Genomic DNA, 23,924 nt, shown 5'->3' on the forward strand with positions numbered 1-23,924 from the left:
CCCGTAGGAAGCATTAGGAGTAAATGTGATTGACAAATAAGCCTAGAGGCACCAAATAACTTTGAGCTGAAAAGGCTATTTGAACGTATCTAAAAAGATATATTTAAAAATGATATGTTTTATTCAGATTTTTACCCAGCTAACCTTCTGACTACTATTTTCTCTAGCCTGGGCATCCCAAACCTCTCGTTACAGAAGTGGCGCTGCTGCTAATGATGAGGCGAGAACCCATAAGCCCGCTCATCATACAACTATACGAGTGGTTCGAAAATCCTCGAACATTCACTCTTGTCATGGAGTTCCCAGAGCCTTGCGTGAGCTTGCTGGACTATATCAATCGTAAACCCGTAGTGTATGAACCAACAGGACGGTTCATCATGCGACAGGCTCTTCTGGCAGTGCAAGTCTGCATCGAGCATGGTGTTTTTCATAATGACATTCATGCGCAGAATTTCCTGATAAACGAAAACACGTTGGAGCTCAAGCTGATAGACTTTGGCTGCGGTCAGCTGTTTAGTAGGGATGGCTACGAGAGCTACACATACGTTGGTGAGCATTTTGAGAGTGTGGGAACCTAAATGTAGTGACTTATTAATGATCTGATGCTTTTAAAAAAAAGCTCAACCATGTGAAAATGTCTTGCTTACAGGAGTACCGTATTACTGCCCACCTGAAGTCTTCACAGAACCTCGATTCCACGCCATCCCAGCAAATGTCTGGTCTCTGGGAGTGCTGTTGTACACTATGGTGCACTATGGATCTCCTCCCTTTCTCAATCGGACAGAGATCAGACGAGCCAACGTTACATTTCACAACTACAGCTTATCCAAAAGTGAGTGAATAATATTGAGAAAGCTTATAAACACATACACACATAAAGCAAAGACTCTGAACAGAAACAGTTAAAGATGAAGTATGTTTATATGAAGCTCAACGTGTAGCGAGAGTTTGGGGCGTAGCTACTCTAGCAGGCGGAGCCATGGGAAAAGAAATTCAGCTTTAGTTACGTGAATGCCAAAATTTGCTGCATTTATACTGTAAACAGGTCATGAACATGTCAAAGCGAACAGAGCATTGTGATACAAAGCATGCTTCGATACCATACAGCCTCATCCTGCACCCGTTCAGAAAGATACATTTTCATAAAGACAAATGCAACACAGCTAAAAGTATTCCTAATATGTTGAACCTGAAACATGCCCTTCACAAGAGCTGTGTTTGTGATTTTTGAGTTGGGGAAGACGCGATGCACAATATTATTATTTTGTAATTCCGCCCTGTGCCACTAGTGTCGCAGAAACTACATACTTCACTTTCAAAGTAAAGATAAGGAACATTTTACAGTGTAATAATCATGTTTTAGATGCTGTTTTCATAGATGCATGACTAACTCCTTATTACAATTTGTACAGAATGCAGGGATCTGATTAGCCAGTGCCTAGCCCGGGATCCAACTAAATGGCTGACGTTAGAGCAGATGTCAAAACATAGATGGATGAGATGACCTACTGTAGATTGGAGAAGTTCAGGAGATTCACTCGATCAGTGATTTCAGGTGTGAGGAAGTGTAACAGACAGAGTAGGATTATTATCATTTGTCTTATTTCAAATGAGATTTTAAAATTTGTGTTCATTGTAATGTTCTTCTTATAGTCAAGTCAACGTATTTTATATAGTGCTTTATACAATACAGATTGTTTCAAAATAAAAATCATTCTTATTTTTGACTTATTCAAATAATCTTTGTATTGAATAGGAAATAACATACTTGCTGTCCTTGGTGGAGGGCTTGATCTCGAGACTTGAGCCGAAGCCTGATGTCCAACCCCAACCTGACAGGGAACTCAGAGCCTGTCCACGTCTGAGCAAGAACATGAGAGACGGCAAGACTGGGAAGAAGTCATCAAGTCATCACAGCCACATTTGCTTTGTTGTAAAAGTCATTTTTGCTTTGTTTTTAAACGTCAAGACAAGACAAGTCATCTGTATTTAGGCGGAGCTAAAGAATGACGAGTGCACGCAGATATTGTGTTGAGCTATGCATGTTTACATAGAAAAACAATGGAATCGATAGCTAACAACACAAAGACATTTGAAGCATTTTTACGCACCGCCTGCTACCAAAACACGACCGTGAACCTTAATCGCTGAGACAGCTCCATCCTTCAGCATTAGACGAGCTACAAATCCGGAGTTGAACTGTACCTTGTCGTGAAATTCAGGGAACAAACAAACACTTGCACAACTCCGTTGCTACTTCGAAAAAACAAACTCCATCCACTGTCCCATTAATGCTGGGTTCTTTGGGAAGCTGTGCAGGGTTGTCTTGCCATAACAACCAAAAACACACTTGGTGACATTGTTGATTCCGTAAAGTCCTGTGACTGCAGCGCAGCCGGTTTGCTCTCTCGCTCTAGTCGCACGCATGCCCTTCCAGGAGAAGAGCCCGTACGGCCCGTACAAGGACATTCCGCCCCATCTGACGTCACATATACCCATACTCGAAAAAAACTTTCTGAAACTTATGAGAAACCGGAAGGAGTATTTTTTGCACAGAAATACTCCATCAAACGTCCAACTTTTTTGGAAACTTTGTCCATGTTTAGGATGGGAATCCAGGTCTTTAACAGGGTAAAAAGCTCAGTATGCATGAAACAGCATTTCACCCTACCTTTAAAAGAAATGTATGAATTAATGTAATTTAAACAGCGGGGCATCACTGACGTCCATCAGAAAAGTGAAGTCAAAGTTTTGAAGTTTTATTTTATTCATACAGCCTAAAGTTAATTTTATTTTGATGTATGATTTTGTTTTATTTACCATACAATATTCCTAACGCTTCTACCTCCATAATATTTCAGTCCGAATCGGCACATGACAGCGCAGATAAGTTAAACTAATAAGTTAAATAATCTGTTTTTGAGAAGGATAGTGCTGATGATTGTAAAATTCATGAAGAACGTGATCCTCCCCTCCTTCATTAGTAAAATCATAAATGGGCTTTATATCTTCACCACTCTACTAACTCTACTAATTACACTTTTACTATAGTAGGTAAAATTTCTCAATATGCGTTCTGTCTGTACTGGACTTGAAACGTCATCAGTCGCTGCCCAAGTACTGTTCCATTTCAAAGTTTACATCTAGCCAAGTACAATTAAAATCCCCGGATGTGTCCTTGATCCGGCCCTTTTATCGAGGATGCATCGAGAGGTGACTTGAGCGGACTTGTGACAGACAGGTATCCCAGAATGCATCTCACGCCAACCAACAAGCATATAGCGGATGAGAAATCCAGCGTAATTTAAAAATACTACTGTTAATGTGTTACGAAATGTAGTTTTAAGACTTTTTCAGGCGATAATGTACTTGTTTGTAGTTTCTGTAGTTTATTTATAAAGAGATGGCCTATTTGAATTTTATCTGGTGTTTTCTGAGTTTTGAGATCCAGTCGATCAGCGGGCGTTCAGCGCTCGTTAATCCGCCGAGAGCAGCCTTTCCTCGGCTAGTCCTTCTAATGTTTACGGCTGGCTCTGATGTCTCTGTAGTGGTTAAACATGAGATATTATTCGTCTAACGAATTCGTAGATCTTTGGTCTCATTAATCTATCATTTGTTCCCTGGCAAATCGTTTTGGCTGAGGGCAAAGTGAAGTTTCATAACTTTGTATTTTATTTTTGTAAATAAAATTACTAATTACTTTTTGTATTTAACTTTACCGTTGTAGCCTTAGTGCTGAGTTTGTATGTTTGACTGAATTTTTGTATTTTATTTCTTGTATCTCTTATACCTTTACCTTCATTTTATGTTATATTTTATTCCTTTCATATTTCCTTTTACTGAAACACTAAAGAATTGTATGAATATGGCCTGTACTATTGTCTGTACCTCTCACTGAGAAAAAGCACATGTAATCAGTATGTTACTAGTACTAGAACTAAACCAACTCCAACCTTGGAGAGACTGTGTTTCTGTGTGTGTGTGCTGTAGGAAGTTCACCACCTGCCTAAATCCGGGGTGAAAGTGTCAACAAGTGATATATGTACACATGAATCTGATTAACTGACAATGTGTGGAAATTTACCATGACTGTTAATTTTCTCTGAGCCAATCAGAATCATCCACCTTGCAGTAATGACGTGGCTAGACCTTGAAAACAGTATAACTGTTGAGAAATTGTATGTACCATAGGCGGGTAGAGGGAGCGCGGCCTACGAACTCCTTGTGAGACTTGAAGCTGGCTTCTGCTGATGAAACTGCAAACTATTCTTCAGTAAATTTGTATTTAATTAAATTGCACTCCTGACTCTTGGTCTTCATTTTTCACTACTGGTCCTGGGTCCTAAACTGTTAACCCAACATAAGTTTGCTCTTCCCAAATATTCTATTCAATACACAACAAGCCAAACTGTCTAAAATTCATCCACTATCCTGAAAGCATTTTGAAATTTGGGGTTCTTCCGGAGCTTTTTGAGTGGTGCCACTTTGCCCTTGCCTTTGAAGGTGCTGGTACAGTCCTCACCACTAAATACATAGTACCCAAGCAGGGTGCTGCAGTACGGCTGCCTAAAAGAAGTGGCCAGCTCTGTGCCATTGACCAGCTGACGGTGCCTGCCCTTGCCAGTTTCAATGTAGATGATGAGGTTGATGGCGTCAGTGTGATGCAGGAGGATGAAGATGTCAGTGTCCAGGGTCCTCACTACTGCCGACTTGAATTCTAGCTTGACGGCATGATGCAGGTAGAGCACAACCCGGCTGTCTGTCTCCTCCTGGTCTGACTGGAGGGGATGGATCTCAATAAACTCAAACTGAAATGCCAGAAAACACCCCAATGCATTCTTGGCAAACAATCTGCTAACACAAGGCCTCACCAAAGTTTTCTAGGTATGGCTCAATCAACTTCTCCATCCGACGACATTAGCTGATGAACTGTTCTTTTGAGTTTATTTGTTCATCTCTCAATCATCATTGTATTGCATTGCATTATATGTTTTGCCCCCTTCAATAAAAAACTACAGAGCTTTGATCATAAAAGCATTTAAATATAATCTTACTAAGACATTATATATGCTTTTTATGTAAGCCTATTATAAAGATCTCACTGGCTGACATTACAAGCTATCAGAATTTCATCTTATGTTTTGACAATATAAGGAATCACTAAATCAAATCAATGAAAAAGGTTCAAACTAGCCAAAATATCTTTATATTAATAATCTCATCGTGGATCACCAGACAAAAAAAAAAATTATAAAACGAGTTTAATGACACTCTTTAGGAAATTTGCATTAAAATAATTGCAATTTGACCAATTTATATCTACAGCCAAATCAAATATACAATATATCATCCTTATCGCAAGAGCTGTTCAGTCCAAACTGCACTCTAAAAAATGAATCATGGATTTTGTAATTTTCACAAAATAAATTGTGTATATTTCCTTAATAAAATTGTGGTTCAGTGTTGTACAGAAAATATTAAGAACATTTCACATATAAAACCAAGCGATACATTTCCCTAATTTTTTAAAGGAAATTTAAACTATTTTGAGGCTTAAATTGAGGAACCGATTAAAGGGGCTATATGCAACTTTTTCCCCAAAATAAACGTAACAATAGCTTTTTTATTTTACCATTTATGACTCAAACATCTCCTGATGAGCATACTGACACCTTGTCCGCTCACAGTGGGTGCACCTATAAGCCTGTATCCTATTTTTCCTATTTTCTGGCGGGTAGGTTTTTCCCGCGGTGTCTGCGGATGTGACGTCACCACCGCTGCGAGAGCGAGCAGAAAATAAGAGTTAATAACAGTTCTATTTTTTGGCCACAGGTGTCAGTCGCGAGTTTAAATTTCAGAAAAACGCATATAGCCCCTTTAAGCTGATAAAATTAAGGGAAAAAAGGCTACCTATTTATTTTAAGAGAATTAGCTCAATTGTGCAGTTTATTTAGAGACACCATTGTTAGTTTCCAGCATGAAATATATAGTACTGTTGGGGTAACAGTTTAGGACCCAGGACCAGTAGTGAAAAATGAAGACCAAGAGTCAGGAGTTAGATTAATTAAAGAAATATTTACTGAAGAATAGTTCAGCAGAAGCCAGCTTCAAGAGGAGTTTGTAGGCCGCGCTCCCTCTAACAGTCTCCCCGCCTCCGTCTAACGAACATACAATTTCTGAACAGTTATACTGTTTACAAGGTCTAGCCACGTCATTACTGCCATGTGGAATGATTCTGATTGGCAGAGAAAATGCCCAGTCACGGTAAATTTCCACACAAGGATAGATAGCAGAGTATATCACTAAAATGGGTAGACTAGTTGTCGCCCCATGACTAGATTTTTAGATCACAATGACCCAGGAGGTCATAGAAAGACGTCTTCAGGTCTGGTGTCGTGTGCAGAAAACGTCCATCTTCAAGATTGGGCCTGCACCGATCATGCAACACACACACAAAAGCTCCAGAGAATAACAGTTCCCTCAAGGTTGAGAACATCTTAACTAACTATCAACAAGGCACTTCTCCAAGACATGCTGATACATCTAGTACAGAAGTGAATTTATTCTATTTAGTAAGAAAAGCATATAAAAGAGGTACATTTCTCTGAGTCCCCAAAAGTCCCGTAGACCTGTATCCAAAATCACTCATTAAATATAGAGAGGTTATAGGTGAACTGATTTATTAAATATAGAAAATGGTTATAACTTGATTATCATTGATTCTTATTTTAATATTGATCATGTGTATGAACGAAGAGGCACAGGTATCTGACCTGCCCCTTCAGTCCCCCCTTTTAGACCAATGGGCGGTCCCATACCGCACATCTGGTCTACCAGTGAGGTCACTACGGAAGGTCACTACTTTTCATCAAAATGACTTAATTATCAATTCATATTCAATCAGCTTGTTTACTCATCTTTATCATGTTGACAATATGCTTAATCACACTTAATACCCAATTATTAATCAAATTCACCATATTAATAGTAAAACATTCAAAATCATTCATCAGGGTTTTCTTAAAAGTACCCTTTTTTAAATGTTCTTTTATTCTCAATGTCTTGTCCATTAAAACTCTTCAGGTGTAAGCTCCAAATGACCAAAATATTAAACCTCTTAATTCATGTCATTTGGCAGTGATACTTCATCAAATCCTCACTAGCCTTATCTTGCCGCTTACACCCTAAAGTGTCATAACTTTACCAAGAACAAATTTTCATAATCCCCCATATTACTTTAAATTTGGACTATAAGTCATCATCAATTTCTTTGAAGCCTTTTAAAATGATTTGTTCATTCATATCTATATTAACTCCATTTAACTTTACTGGTGTTCCTAAATTCTATTTCACAACATTAATCTTTGGGCTATTTCTCATTATTCCTCTATTAATCTGCAGATGCCACCCAATATGATCATTATTGTTTCTTATCTCTCCTGCTCTGCAGAAACCAAAATATTATATTCCTCTTATCTCAAGAAAGGTTTTCCCCAATCACATGATGAGAACGGCTTCACTCCAGTATGAAACATTATGAATGAAACTGACTTGACACTTGCTTTAACATTGTAATGAAGAAAATAAGGTCAAATAATGCAGTTGTCAGTACACGTCAGGCTTTTCTTGCGATATTATTGCCGCCCGTCATGTGTACAGATAATTTTCATACATGAGACGCGCTTTCAACCCCTGACACGCAAGTGTTTGCCGCGGTAACGGACAACAATACCGTAATGTGCTGGCGTATATAGTCTAACTTATCTGAGAAAATCCGTTTATAATAGGCTTTTAGGTCTGAACTTATTGGTCCTGCGCTGCTCATTGATTCAGTTAATTTGAATGTAAATACATCAGATATCTGATCTATTTTTAGTGGCATTCAGTGTAAGGATTTGACTGTTCATAGATTAGGTCAGTTCTCTTGCGCTGTTGCTTCACTAGCATCGTCTACATCGGGAGTTAACACACTTTGAGCCAGCGGCTCGCATTGATAAAGCTCTGGGTCTGTGTCTACAGACAATCCACCCTCCTCCACTTCAGGTGAAGGTAGGAGAAATGACCGCTCTGTTGCAAAGCTGGCGTCACTCCAGTCATTCTCCATCTTTGCGACTTGCGAGTCAGACAGCTGTCAATCAATCCGTCACTAAGGGTCTCAGGTGCACGCCCACCGCTCAACCCCGCCCTCGGTTCGTCCCCTCTGTCTCCGCTGGGCTCTGCCCACTTTTCCAGCATTTTTCAAATATTGCCAGTGGGTGGAGTTAAGCTCTGAGCTGGGGTTTAGTTACCCTTTAATAAGCTGGAAAAAGGAGCTCATTTTTGCACTTGTATGTCAGAGGCGGCTTTATTACGGTATGTGTGCGCTTCAGATGCGAGCGCGAAATCTGCGGGAATTAGTAGAATTAACGTTATGTGCAACCCCGCGCAAAATTCAGACCCGTCACACCAATACTTGCAAAAGTCCAGCAGAACAACCGTTCGCAATGTTCAGAGGATTAACTGGACTGAATGAGAGGAGGCGGGTGCGTGTCAACTCTCTGTCGGTCGGAGAGGAGAGCGCAGCTGGAATCGATACTGTAGAAAATGAGTATTGTATCGGTTCAGATATTTCAGTATCGATACATAGCGAAATATCGATAGTTTTGACAACACTAGTAGGCATACACACAGGTTCGAAGACTCGTTCTCTCGCCCCTACAGTGCAATTCGGCTAGGTATACATCCGCGCTAAAATAGCTTGCGTAGTATAGACCCAGCTCCCAACCCAACTTTGAGAATAGATTAACGGCGATAATCGTGATTACTCAATTTGACAGCACTATTAGTAATTCATATTTATTCATGTTTTACACTAACCTGGCTCCGCCCTCCAACGTACTTCCGCTCAATTTGAATTTTCCTTCAGAACTCCGTCTGGGATTGCGGTATATTCTCTGGTTTTCTCCGGTCAAATTTTAACCGGTCCAATCAGCGAACAGAGGGAGTGGCTGAGAACGATGACGTTGATGTTGTGCGTTAGTTTGAGATGACATGCGTCAAGACCAAACGTCAGCGATTGGTTATGGCACATCCAGAGGGGCTCTGGGCAGATCCAATAGTTTTAAACTTCAACAGAGTACCCGCCTTCAAGGAAGTTAACTAGTCAATGGAGAGTGGCCAGACTCTCTGTACAAATAAAATGTACGAAAGTCTGGTAGGACCAGGCTAGTTTTCCACTGCATTCCTTAAACTTTTCCACTGACCCCCTAGCAGGGCTCCAGACTGAAAATATTAGGGGTACAACCAGAAAATTTAGGGGCGCACACCATAAATCAATATGCTAACCAAATCTACTAATTTCTAGGGCTGGGTATTGACACAAATTTCACAATTCGATTCGATTTCGATTCACAAGCTTTCGATTCGATTTTCGATTCAATTCAATATCAATTATTTTGGATATGTATCAGGTATAATACAAGGAAAACTAATTTCTGAACTAATGTTGTAAACTATGGGAGTCAGTTGATACTATATTAGCCTACTTATATTGAAGGTAAAAATTAACTGATTTATATACAAACACTTAAATGACACTAAATTATGTTTTTTTTATATATAATGATAGTTCTCTTACGAGAGGTTCTCTCGTATTGCGTAAGTTCCTTACGCTACGGGAAAGTATTCTTTCTTCGAGATTTCTGAAAAACCCAAAATTATCCTTAATTTTGTAACATTGTCAACGCAGTGCGGCAGCCTGGCAGACCATAGCAGGCTATTCCAGCGTGCCATTGGCTGCTCTGCTGGCAACTGCAGCAGCCTATCGGTGAGCCCGCGTGACGTGGCGACCAATGAGGGCGCTTCGCGCCCACCTGGCTTCATTTGCCTACAGGTGGGGCGTGGCCACGTGTATATAAGCAGGGCTCACGGGCTGCATATTCGATTTTCTTTTCTTCAGCGAAGCCCTTCGCATCGCTGGATCTGGAACCCGCCGCCGTTGAACGTGCAGACGAGCAAGCAGAGGACAGCGCCTGAAGAAGCCGGCAGCATCGCGCCACCTTCAGCCATCCGTGCCTGCTCTGCTATCCGGCAGCATTATATCCTTTTATTGCTCAGTGTTGTCGCCGCTGCGTCACACTTTCACAAAAAGAGCCGAGCGTTTTTCTAAAAATGTCTCGTTCCACCTGCGGCTCGTGTCACGCGCAGCTCAGTTCCGGGGACCGCCATGTGATCTGCGCTCTCTGCCTGGGCCGTGATCACGCCGCCGCCGCACTTCTCGCCGGCGGATGCCCGGAGTGCGAAGAACTAACGATGTCGACCCTGCGGGCTCGACTCGATCAGTTCGAAGATGACATCCCTCCAGTCTCTGCTAAGCCGCGCAGGAAAAAGCGCCGCTCGCAGCGGACTCCGGAGTTGGCCGAGAGAAGCTCGCCGGAACCCTTCCCGCCCGCTTCATTCTCGCCTTCCCCGCCCCCACCCCAGGCCGCCATTTCTGTTGCCGCCTCTGGGGATGAGGCGGATGCGGCCGCGGAACGACAGCGAGGAATGGTCTTCCGCGACCTCTTCAGTCCGAGCCTCCGGACGCTATCGAGCGGGTGAGGACGCCGAACTGTTGCGCCTTCTCACCCGGGCTGTCGAGCAGCTAGGCCTCGAATGGGCCCCGCCTAAGGTGGCAGCGCCGAATCGGCTCGACGGATGCTTCCTGAACAGTCGCTGCCGTGCGCCCACCGCCAGGACTGCACCCTTTCTGCCAGAGCTTCACGAGGAGCTCGCGAAGTCCTGGAACGCGCCATTCTCCGCGAGGGTCTCGTCTCAGGCTTCTTCGACGCTCTCACAAGTTGACGGCGCGGCTGAGAAAGGCTACAACGCTATCCCTCCGGTGGAAGAGGCGGTCGCAGCGCACCTTTGCCCGCCTTCTGGTTGGCGCTCAAAGGCTGCCCTCCCGTCTAAGGCCTGCAGAGTGACGTCATCGCTGATCGGCCGCGCTTTCGCTGCCTCCGGTCAAGCTGCGTCTGCTCTGCACTCTATGGCCGTGCTGCAAATCCTCCAAGCCAATCTCCTCCGTGATCTGGACGAGAGGAGCTGTGACGCTGAGCTGTTCACGGATTTGCGAAGCGCGACGGATCTCTCCCTCCGCGCTACCAAGACCGCAGCACAGGCCCTCGGACGCTCCATGGCCTCCCTCACGGTAGCTGAGCGCCACCTCTGGCTCACGCTCGCGGACATGCGAGAAACAGAGCGCGCGGCCTTCTTAAACGCCCCGCTCTCTCCATCTGGGCTCTTCGGACCAGCGGTCAAGGGGATCGTCGACCGTTTCTCCGAAGTACAGAAGACGACGCAGGCCATGAACCTCTTCCTGCCTCGACGCCCAGGCGCCAGCGGTAGCTCCGTTGCTCGCCGTCCTCGCGACCAGCCAGCACCGAGCTCCACGCAGCGCCCAGCGCGGCCCCCATCGTCTCAGCGAAGACCGAGCGGCCGCCCCAGATCGCGCTCTTCCAGCCACGGTAAGCCGCCTCCCCCTCGGGGCCCCCGGCCTAGGATCGTGCTGAAGTCCGAGCCTCCAAAGCCCTCCTAGCCAGAGGCAAGAAACGACGGTTAAGTCCCGCTGCGGCCGGACCACCGTCAAAACTCTTTTTCCTGTCAGCCCCCACCACTGTGGCTGCTGCAGAGGAATTTCACGCAGCCAACGAGCCGGCAAAAACGCCCTCTCGCCTGTCAACCACCGCCGTTTTGACGGCGAACCAGAGAAATCACAAAAGTTGCATTATTTCTGGTTGCACGGCTCACGCCGTATGTGTTTCAAATGCAGTAAATGTGCCCACTTTTCTGTGTTCACCCCTGCACAATAAACCCCGTGTCCCCCACTCACATAAAGCGGCCTCCGGCCGCTCGAGTGCTAGAGTTAGGTCACGTGTCCGCTTGTCTGCGTCCACGCCTAGCCACCACACGCGCTGTCACACAGCCACTCTTAACCGGTCATGTTCCACGCGTAAGAGTTGTGCCCGCTCAAACGCGCTCACACATTTTCGCGAACATTATGCCCCAGGCGCTACGAGGGTTTTGAGGGTTTGAGGGCTATTGAGGGTTTATGTTTGAGGAGATCGTTCAAGATGCTTACGACCAAGCAGATCCTCGCGCATATTCGCCCGAGAGACTGGCTAATTTCCCTAGATTTGAAAGACGCATATTTTCAAATCAAGATAACGCCGCGTCACAGGCCATTCTTACGATTCGCCTTCGACGGCCAGGCTTATCAATACACCGTCCTTCCGTTCGGCCTGTCACTAGCACCCCGTACATTTACGAAGTGCATGGACGCGGCCCTCGCTCCCCTGAGAAACCGGGGGATGCGAATATTGAACTACTTGGACGACTGGCTCATCCTGGCGCAGTCAGAGGCCGAGCTCCTCACCCACAGGGCAATGCTGCTCAGCCATTTGGACAGCCTGGGGCTCACGGTCAACTGGACCAAGAGCTCATTAGTGCCCACGCAATCAACCTCATTTCTGGGTTTGAATCTGGACACTGTGGCTATGTCTGCCCGCCTGTCACCACAACGCACGCGCCAAGTTCGGCGCATGGCTGCGTACTTCCGGCCGGGCAAAATCGCACCTCTCAAGCTTTTTCAGAGGATGCTGGGACGTATGGCCTCAGCTGCAGCTGTGCTCCAGCTGGGCTTAATGCGCATGCGCCCGCTGCAACGCTGGTTAAACGCCCGAGTGCCTCACAGAGCCTGGGCTGCCGGAGGTTTCAGGATCAGAGTGACTCAGGGCTGTGTTGCAGCCCTAGAGCCCTGGTTAGTAGCCGACTGGTACCAGCGGGGAGTGACAATGGGAGCCATCTCACACCGCAAAGTCATCTCGACGGACGCCTCCACCTCGGGTTGGGGCGCCGTTTTCGAGGGCAGACCGGCCTCGGGCCTCTGGTCGAGCGGAGAAAAACTCCTACACATAAACTGTTTGGAGATGATAGCGGTAGAGAACGCGCTCAAGCAGTTTCTCCCGTTTATACGGGGACACCATGTGTTGGTCCGGTCGGACAATACCACGGTGGTGTCCTACGTGAACCGGCAGGGCGGTGTCAGGTCCAGGTGTCTGGGCAATCTGACGGAACGCCTGCTCGTGTGGGCACACAGCTCGCTGCGCTCGCTGAGAGCGGCGCACGTTCCGGGCCACCTCAACGTGGGCCCGGACAAGCTGTCCAGGGGCCTCATTCTCCCAGGAGAATGGTCCCTGCACCCCCAGACAGTCCAGCTGGTATGGCGCCTATTCGGCAGAGCGGAGCTCGACCTCTTTGCAACAAAAGAGAACGCCCGCTGCTCGACGTTCTTGTCCAAAAGCGAGGATGCGCTGTCCCAACTTTGGCCCAGCCTCCCGCTGTATGCTTTCCCGCCGATTTCCCTATTGACCCAGGTTATAGCGAAAATCAGGGAAACGCGCCGCCCAGGTGCTCCTTATAGCGCCGCGCTGGGAGAACCAGATTTGGTACCCAGAGCTGGTGAAGCTGTCGCACTCACCCCCCTGGCCAGTTCCGCTGAGAGCAGACCTCCTCTCTCAAGCAGGAGGGTCAGTTTGGCATCCCCATCCAGAGCGATGGTCTCTGCATGTATGGGTGACCAACGGATACCCGTTGACCTGCCCGAAGGGGTTATGAACACGATCTCACACTCTAGAGCCCCCTCGACGAGGCGGTTATATAGTTCTAAGTGGTCGGTGTTCACTGAGTGGTGTGCTTCCAAGGGATTGGAACCGCAGCAATGTGGGGTCCAGCGGGTGCTCTCCTTCCTCCAGGAGCTCTTGGAACTGGGCAGGTCCCCTTCCACGCTCAAAGTGTATGTAGCGGCTATAGCAGCGTTCGCTCAGACGACGCTAGGTAGCACGCTAGGAAGGAACGAGCTCATCATCCGTTTCCTCAGAGGAGCTAGACGGATGAATCCCCCGCGGCTCCCATCGGTTCCTATTTGGGATCTGGCCTTGGTCCTAGAGGCCATGAAGGCTCATCCCTTTGAACCGCTCGAGACTGTGGAACCAAGGTTCCTTTCGCTAAAAACCGCGTTCCTGATAGCTCTGGCTTCAGTGAAACGCGTGGGGGATCTACACGCGCTCTCAGTGAGCCCGACGTGTATGGAGTTCGGTCCTAATGACTCTAAGGTCATTCTCAGACCGAGGCATGGTTATGTCCCCAAAGCGATCGGCACTCCTTTCAGGGCGCAGATTATCTCCCTCTCGGCTCTGCCAGCATCCGACGAGGGGGACGGTGGCAATATCCTCTGCCCTGTCAGGGCATTGAGGGTTTATGTCACACGCTCCGCCGCCTTCAGGCGTTCTGAGCAGCTATTTGTTTCGTTTGGAGGGCGCGCTAAAGGTCTCGCCTCCTCGAAACAGACCCTGTCCAGGTGGATAGTGGACGCGATTGCAACTGCATACGCTTCCAAACACCTGCAGTGCCCGCTAGGTGTCAGAGCACACTCCACCAGAGGCATGGCCTCTTCGTGGGCTTGGGCCAGAGGGATTTCCATCCACGATATTTGCGTGGCGGCAGGCTGGGCCTCCCCGTCTACGTTCGTGAGATTTTACAATCTGGAAGTTCCTGCCTTACAGGCGAAAGTGTTATCAGTTCAATAAGGCTGTTGGTTCTGCCCGGTGATTCTGCGCAGACATAGCTCACATACTGGTAGTAAGTTCGGTACAAGGCTTATGTAAATTTGAAGGAGACCGGCGGTACCGTTCCCTCATTTACGAAAAGAGCTATTGTGAGTTTGAAGGTGACCGGCGGTGCCGTTACCTCACTCATATGACAAGATATTGTGAATTTGAAGGCGACCGGCCTTGCCGTTCCCTCATTCATGAGACAAGGTGTGGTGAATTTGAAGGCGACCGGCAGGTGCCGTTCCCTCATTCATAAGGCAGGGTGTTGTAACCACCCGTTGTAACCACCCGTCAGTTCAAACGAAGTGTCCGTATATGTGGTGGCCCGTTTCCTTTACCGGCCACCCTGCCCGAGCAGTGTTATGGTCCCCGGTTCCCTGGGATACATATGCTGTATGCGAGGCGCGCACGGCGTTGACAATATGTTCCCGTAGCGTAAGGAACTTACGCAATACGAGAGAACCTCTCGTAAGAGAACGATACTCGGTTACTTAACGTAACCTCGGTTCTCTCTAGAAGAGGGAACGAGTATTGCGTTCCTTGCCGTGCGCCCCGCGGGCTTTTACGCTTCAGAACTACGAAAACCGAATATGCAGCCCGTGAGCCCTGCTTATATACACGTGGCCACGCCCCACCTGTAGGCAAATGAAGCCAGGTGGGCGCGAAGCGCCCTCATTGGTCGCCACGTCACGCGGGCTCACCGATAGGCTGCTGCAGTTGCCAGCAGAGCAGCCAATGGCACGCTGGAATAGCCTGCTATGGTCTGCCAGGCTGCCGCACTGCGTTGACAATGTTACAAAATTAAGGATAATTTTGGGTTTTTCAGAAATCTCGAAGAAAGAATACTTTCCCGTAGCGTAAGGAACTTACGCAATACTCGTTCCCTCTTCTAGAGAGAACCGAGGTTACGTTACGTAACCGAGTATCGTTATAATATTAACTTTTACAATAACATAATCATAATTCTACTCCAATTCGTTTTTTTGAAATATAAACATTTAAAGGGTGGCTGTCATAACTTGCCAGATTTATTAAATATTGAAGAACATTGACAATGAATATCTTATGTAATGTGGTGCATATAATTAGCAAAATGCTCCCCTCTAGAGTTCATTTTTGTAGCTGACTAACAAGTTTATGGGCACTGGATATGTTTTTTCTGAGGTAGCTATGACGTTACGTGACATTGTTTACTTGTAAGCCGCTTTACTTGCATCTTTCTGCGGTTGAAACACTGAGCGATTCTATGTGACATACAGAGGTGGACAAACTACACAACTCCATTACTCGAGTGAAAGTAGAAGTACTACTGGTCAAATATTATACTCTGTTACAAGTGAAAGTTGTTAAAAACTATTTTTACTCAAGTAAAAGTACAGAAGTACTTGTTTGTAAAAGTACTTAAGTATCAAAAGTAAATTTCCTTTTTTATGTCAATGCATTATTTTATTATTGTTGCATTGTTGTATGAATGCACGCTATAGCCCTCATGGTGGTTTAAGCCAGTCAGTGATGCTCCATCTGACAAGCTAGCATACGACTATCTTGAACTAATTTAAATACTTGTAAAAAAGTTACAAAGCTGCTGTCACTTTAAGGCAGAATGCACAAATCCTAAACACTGATACACCTCCGATATTCCCCCAACTGTTTACGTTCACTTATGACATAATCAACTTTGTTTAAGTGAATACTTTCCAAAAGGAAAATTTTGACATGTTGTGTGTATTGGTCTGTTTAAGTGTGAAAAAAACACAAAAGAAAGCTCTATTCAGTACTCGAGCTCTGGCATCTCAGAGGCACCAAAAACAGACTGAACTGAGCTCTTTCATCATCCATATATGCTTCTCTTTCTCCCAGACATTTAAATTTTTGAACATTTTACGAGACATTCATCAAGTTTATTCCAACGAAACTAATCTTTAATCTTTTCAGAAAACTGAAACGTACTTTCTAATATGGCCATGGGTGCACACACTGCACAGAGGAACCGCCTTCCTCCATTTAGCTATAAACTGATCAGTGTTCAAAAAATGTTGGGAAATTATGACCCTACAAAAGTGTTTACGTAGAGGCTGTCTGCAAAAAAAAAAAAAAAAAAACACTTTTAAAGAAGAAAAAATATCATGCACTGACTTGCAAAGCTGCTACAGAACGAGGACCTTGATAGAAAACCCTGTTCCGTGGATTCCCCTTTTGCCTGTCTGTCCTACCTTGTTTGCCTGTTTGGACTGCTTGCCTGTGTATGACCTTTTGCCTGTTTTGATTACGATTGTGGATTACCTTTCATTAAAGCTGCATTTGGATTCTCAACCCTTCTGTCTCAGAGCAGTTAAGTTGATCGACTTTTATGTAGGCCAGGTTTCTGTTAGGGATGCAAGATATTATCGGCACGACATCGGAATCGGCCGATAAATGCTTAAAATATAAAAATCATGCCGATATGCCTTGCCGATATGATAACGTGTTGATACGAGCCTGCAATAACTCACGTGTGCAAGGACTGCTATAGCGATAAGACAGGGTTGCCAACTCTCACGCATTTGGCGTGAGACACATGCTTTCAGTCTCACGGTCTCACTCTGCCCAACTTAATCTCACAGCAAACTGCCAAACCTGCTTTTGATATTAAACAAAGTCTAAGCTTTTTAATTTTTTCAAGTTTTAATGCGAAATTCAAACAATAAATATCGTTTTGGCGCACTTGATGAGGCATACAGTTAAAGCCAGAGGCGATGAAAAACCGAGTTGCGACATGCTTTCATCTCCCGGCGGCGCGCGCGGTCACGTGGTTCACGGAGCGCTCAATACTTCTAGCGCTGTGTCAATGCATTTGAATGGCTTAAGCGGATACACAACAGCTTTCACTATACAGGTATTTGCAGCAAGTTTTGGTAAACAGTACAGCATAGTGTGCATTGATTAATACGTCAACCATATTTACAGGATCGTTTTATTATGGAGAGTGGTGGAAATGCAACATTGTTAACATTAATGTTAATGTTTTTCTTGTATTTAGCCCTCAGGTATTCCTTACTAATTGATCACACTCATACTCATTGATGGTCAAACTAACTTTTTTGCTATTAAATAAATGTTCTATATTTTAGTTCAATAATATTTATTGAATATTTTGAGGTGATCTTTTGGTACTAAATACTATTTGTGAAATAATTATTGTTAATAATAAATAATATTTCTCTTCTAATATTTTTTATTATTTATATTACAATTAGTGTAGTAATTAAGGTTAAAATAGAGAATTCCAATGCAAAGCAGCAAATTATAGTCATGTTGTGGCTAGAAAAATAATAATTTTCATTTGTAATGCTATTACCCACTTAGGTGCCTGTATGGCCGTTTAATAAATATACATGCGTCTAGTTGTTCAAAGTATTGCAGATCATAACTGCTTACTTATTTTTAGGTTTTGCATTTAAATAAATATTTAGATGGGATCAAACACTAGATTTCTTTAAATGTGACATTTTAAAACGTTAATAACTTACATCCTAATATTTTTAATGATACTTATATAAGCACACACAAGTGAATATTAATGAATGCGAGCACATATAATTTAACCCAAGAAACGTTTTAAAATAGCGCTAAAATAGTGCTAAGGCAAACTTATTTTTCCTTATATGTACAGTAGGCTATATACATATGAGTTGATACTGAATCAAGATCGAAATCGATATTTGTGCCTATCACAAACCCCCCAACCCCCCTTTTGAATTTGTGAATCAAAGCAGGATTGCCAGGTTTTCACAACAAAACTAGCCCAAAACAAGCACAATCGCTCTCCCCACTCTCTAGCTCGCACAGCAGCCTCCACAGCAGCTGAAGCTCCTCCAGGTCCTAGTGCCCGCCAGGTAGATCGTTATATATATAGCCTATTTAGTAGGGGCGCTGTTGTTATAGTATTAAAATGATAAGTAGAGTACACAAATAAATTGAAGTTACTTCTTTTTCTGAATAAATAAAGCAGAAATGATGTAAAAGCACAAGCATGACACTTGTAAATTAAATACTTTTATATACAGTTTATTAATCTGTAATACAATTTTATGAAATGGATGAAAAATAATCCAAGGAGCACTAAAATAATTGAATTGAAGCTAAAGACAGCATCAACTGATGCCATGCCACCCCCACTTCATGTGCACAAACATTAAATCCAAAAATAAAATTTTGGTTACAACTGCATCTGACTTATTATTGTTATTTTCAGCGCTTTTAATTTAATACTCTTATTATAAAAATAACTTTATTAACATTTATTTATCTTTAACAAGTATCCTTTTAGTAAGGAGATCTCAGAAATCTGAAACCAGAATGGAAAAAAAAAATGTTTTTGCTCAAAATGGTTTTCAAACAAAGGGAAAAAATAAACATATAGGTATCGATATCGGCATCGGCCAAAATGAGTTGAAAAATATCGGCATATCAGATATCGGCAAAAATCCAATATCGTGCATCCCTAGTTTCTGTTTGGGACAGAAACAAGATTGCAAACAGAAACAATATTATTTTTCTTACCCCATTGGCAGATCATTTTGTTTTTTTTAAGCAAAAACTCACTTCAATTTCATTTTATTTTCCAGAAAACAAGGAAAAATGTCTTGTCATTTAACTTATCTAGTAAATACATTTTGATTTAAGAATTTTTAGATATATTTAGACTAGAAACAGGCCAAAAACACTAAATAAGAGCATTTTTTCCAGTGCACACAAAACGTAAAAAATATTGTTTCTATATCTAGAATGGCTTTATGGTATTTAGTGTATAAACATATATATTAGATATTACATTTCTGACAAATTACCACGATTACAGTTAGTGTTACCACAGTAAATCCATGTTAAATAGGGGTGTAACGGTACACAAAACTGACAGTTCGGTACGTACCTCGGTTTTGAAATCACGGTTCGGTACGGGTTCGGTACAGTAGTTTTAAAAAATTGCTTTTTATTTATTTTTATTAAACAGTGGTTTACTGAAAAAAAAATGTGTCTGTCCTTAATGAATTAAATTATAACTAAAAGTTTATTGAAAGTATTGCTGTAAAATATATAGGGAACCCTTACTTGCACATTAATATTAAAGTTTAACAACAGAGCCCAAACTATTAGCCTAAATTCAGTTGCTGTTTATTTTTAGATATAATAATCAACACTCAAATAACACATTGTATGCCAACATGTAAACTTCATATAAGTTTATGCAATAACTTCTAAATCTAATTATAAAATTATAGTTTTTAAGTTTTAATTTAATAATTATTAAGTTTTTTCTCCAATTCGTAGTTGAAATATAACGTTAAACATTTTAGCCTACACAGTGGCTGTCATTTTCATGACAGATTTATTTAAACATACATGAAATAATCAAGACTTCACTTAACATGTTAAGTAGAATATAATGAATATATAGGCTAATATAGTGCATATATTGAGTGATAGAGTTGATTACTTTAGTACAGCGGTTCCCAAACTGGGGTGCGTAGACTGACCACCGGGGGTGCGTGAGAGAATGTTTGTAATGGCAGAAAAATTGTCTCTTTTTAATTTTTACGTATTTAACTTAGGTAAACTTCACATGTCAGAGTATTATTGATAAATAAAAACTTCACATTACAAGCTGTAGTAAATTACTCATATTTTCATGTAATTTTACAAGCGTGTGCACACCCCGCCCTTTTCATATTAGGAGCTAAGTGATCATTCATTCATTCATTTTTTCGCTTACTACATTCATCAAAATGGACACCTGGTTAAAAACTGGCACTTTAAAGAAATCAAGGGACAGTGAGCCATCTACATCGGCATTATCTGTGGAGATGTACACCGGGCACGGCTGTGAATATATGGAGAAACTTGATCGAACGGACTCGGAAGATAATGAATGGGGTGAAGAACAGAGGCGGGAACAGAGAAACGCAGTGTTTCCATTACAGATTTGCGCAAAACTTTTGCAATATTTTCTAAAAGTCGATAAAAAAATATTGCGAAATGACGGCGTTTCCATTAACTGATTTTATGTGACTAAAACAATTTTTTTTCCCTCCAAAGTCATTCCAAAAATTATGCTACGTATGTTGTTAGGTTTATGTATATCCCAGCCACCACACTAGCCATTATTTTTAATGGAAGGAGACGTGTGTGTTATCATTGGTGGCAAGGAAAGCACCTTATACTTGAGCGGCACGTGTTTCTCTCTCATAACTGCTTCAATGTCTTGATAAATTGTGGCATTTCTTTGTTTAGGATCCAATATTCCTGTAATTCTTTTGTCTTTTATGAGTTTAATAAAGAAACCTGCCATCTGTAACAAATGATCGACATTTACGTACTCCAGGTTATTGTGACGCATTGCTGCCACATTTAGAGAAGAGCGAAATGTTTGAATTTGCATGGTGGTAACTCAAAGTTTTTTTTACCACTTCGTTATTTTGGCTTGGAATTTCGTTTGTTGGAAATATGAACTGAATTTAAAAATGCTTTTGAAATGAAAAACTTTGCGTTTAATAAACAAAATATATTTTTGAAAAATGAAGACGGCGTTTGGAGTGGAGTGCATGCAAAATAATCTGTTCCCTGAATCCACGACCTTTGTTGTTATTGTAAGTGTAAAATAAAAAATAAAAGCAGACAATTTACTGTTTATATCTTGCACTTATCTGTATGGCTATAAATGATGGAGTATTGTGAGTTGTTTCCGCTGTCATAAAGGAAAAAATCCATCAAAAGGCGCCGACGCCTTAGTCGGACAGAGAGTTAAAGAAAACGCAGCCTATTTAGTTTCATAGTTAGGCTAAGTTTAAATATGATACATTTTTTATTTCAGATGTTGATTATGAAAAGTGAGCAGCATGAGTAAGGCTACATAATCAGATGCGCAAATATCTGGAGACATGGAGTGGGGTCAGACATGATTTTGAGCACTTCTTTTTAAAGTCAATTTTAAAGTCTTTCTTTAAAATTAATTTAGTTTTGTATAAATTGTGTTTTAATTTTGATCAATTTTTCATCAACTATTTACCTGTATATTTAATAAATAAGAAGCAAACCAAGATCTTCGGGAATGGATTGACGTGCGTAACTGGCCTGTTTCCTCTGCCTCTGAGTAAGGCTCAAACTATAGCGTCTTTCTGTTTTTAATGCATTTCTTGAATATATGTCTTAATTACAGTAGGCCTGTAGATAGTTATGATATTTGTGGCTGCACCGGGTCCGTCATTACTAAGTTAAAGTTACGCCACAGTCCTTATCAGGAGAAAATATATTTGGTTTTAACGACATACTTGAGTGGGAAAAAAAATATGTAGGCCCTATCAGGGCTTTAAGATGACGGGACGCGCGCAGCTCATGGGTAAATAATGTTGTTGTATAAATGTTTTAAATATAAGTTTTTGAATTTAGAAATGGGTTATGTACAAGTTAAACTTTAAGTTTGATATTTTAAATAAAAAGTTAATCCAAAGTATAAATATGAAAATAAAACCGCCAGTAGGCGGCGTGTCAAGTCTATGTGTGAGTCATTGATCCAATCGTTCAACAGTTCTGGTGTAGTTTTGATTTTCATGAAATAAACAGTATTGTGGCTAAAACGTTGTTACTTAACATCAGCTTGTCTATTGGACTTTTGTACAAGGTCAGTATAACATTTGCAATCATGCCAACTCGGAGCAACAGCAGTCCGTAACTTTTGGCGCTCTGGCGCTAATAAACAGAACTGCATGCGTCTCGCGGAAGAACATTGTGGCCGGATCTACTTCTCTCTGTTTATGTCTATAGCGAGTCACACAGGGACTGTGCTCCTCCGCAGCGCTGCGACCCAAACTGGAATAAAATAGTCAGAATATAAACACTTATTATATGTGTACCGTAGTGATTCAGGGTAAGATAAAAACACTTGGAAAATGGATTCATGATGTACTCTCATATATACATCTAGTCATTTTTAAACACGAGAAAAGTTGTGGACTGAAGCTGATAGCCTAAAGATTAAATCAAGAAAGAACTCATACATTGGCTTTTTTAAATTATTATTTAGTAATTATTTTTTGGTGGCATTTTTGCCCCAAGCCCCCGTTAATTTCCGACCTTGTTAATCCAAATGTGGTATTTCTAGTTCATTTTGATTTGGCTGGAAATAAACATCAGCGCGTGGCGTCTGGTAAGTGCGCATGGCCGCGTCACACCCGTTTCACCTTGTAAACAATCTGCGAAGTGTAGTCCGTTGCACATGTTTTTTGCACATGCTCTGCTGACAGAAGGCATGACAAGCAGTCGATCGCAGAAAGAAACGCAACTGTTGCTCAGTCAGTGTTGATGCACTTTGGCAGTTGAAGTTTTTATTACGATTGTATTATAGGCTACATTTATTCATGAGAATCGATCGGGTCACTCGCACCGGTGCGCCTAAATATTTTTTCACAGTCGCACGCAGTAATTTTCAGGCGCAAATGCGCCCAAAATGGTCGCTATGTAGAGCCCTGCCTATGTGGCAGCATTGTGTCACCAGGTGACCTCTAAATGTGAAATAAACTGTTTCCATTGCAGTCAGTGCTTTAAGTGGAAAAAATTAAGTGCCGGTACTCACCAGAGGGGGCGGGGCTTTGTTGGGGGCGTGGTTATGGGGGGATTGTTTAGTCAATAATTCAAGAAGGTCCGTATTTTAAAGCTCTTTCTAACTTGTTCTCAGCCTTAGAACTTACATATAGTTCTTGTAATTGTGTAAATATATCATTTGTTACAATAAGGGTTTATTTACAAAGCAAGTCCATTGACGGCACCTCATTAGGCTACCATACAGGCCAATGTTAACTTTTTTCTTTCTTTTTTCTAATCAAATAGCAACACAGTTAGAAACTATAGCTGGGTCATTCCTGGTATGCGGTAACATTTTGGCTTCATAAATGTTTGAAAAAAAAGTACATGATTTTCATGTTTTTAGCATTCTACCAAAATGGTGACATGTTTAACTAGTCGAAATACATATTGGTCAAGCTCAGGGACTAAAAAAATAATAATTATGGGTAGATTCATTGTTCAGACACGGGCCGTGAAGGTGTTCCACCCTGTTAGGGACATATACATATTTATCACAAAATGTTAATAATGTAAATGTTAAACAATAACAAGTTTTTCTTGGATAGTATATGTCCCTTATGCCATCATGGCATTTTTTTTTAATTCTTGAAACAATAACAAAACTATTATTGATGAATAGAATGTCTTGATTATTAAGAACAGGTACTTTTTGTACCCATTTTTGCCAACAGGATGGTA

The 23,924-nt window shown here is 42.4% G+C and overlaps 1 long non-coding RNA gene across 1 annotated transcript in view; it reads right to left on the reverse strand.

Moving 5' to 3' along the window:
- LOC307135048 overlaps positions 1-23,924 on the reverse strand; it is a 910,342-nt gene that overhangs the window by 855,446 nt on the left and 30,972 nt on the right. Inside the window, exon 2 of the long non-coding RNA XR_013817627.1 lies at positions 15,885-16,212. This is a non-coding gene — a long non-coding RNA (uncharacterized lncRNA). The remainder of the gene's footprint in view (positions 1-15,884; positions 16,213-23,924) is intronic.

Source organism: Gobio gobio (genome assembly GCF_949357685.1).
Source record: "Gobio gobio genome assembly, chromosome: 12".
NCBI classification, from domain to species: domain Eukaryota; kingdom Metazoa; phylum Chordata; class Actinopteri; order Cypriniformes; family Gobionidae; genus Gobio; species Gobio gobio.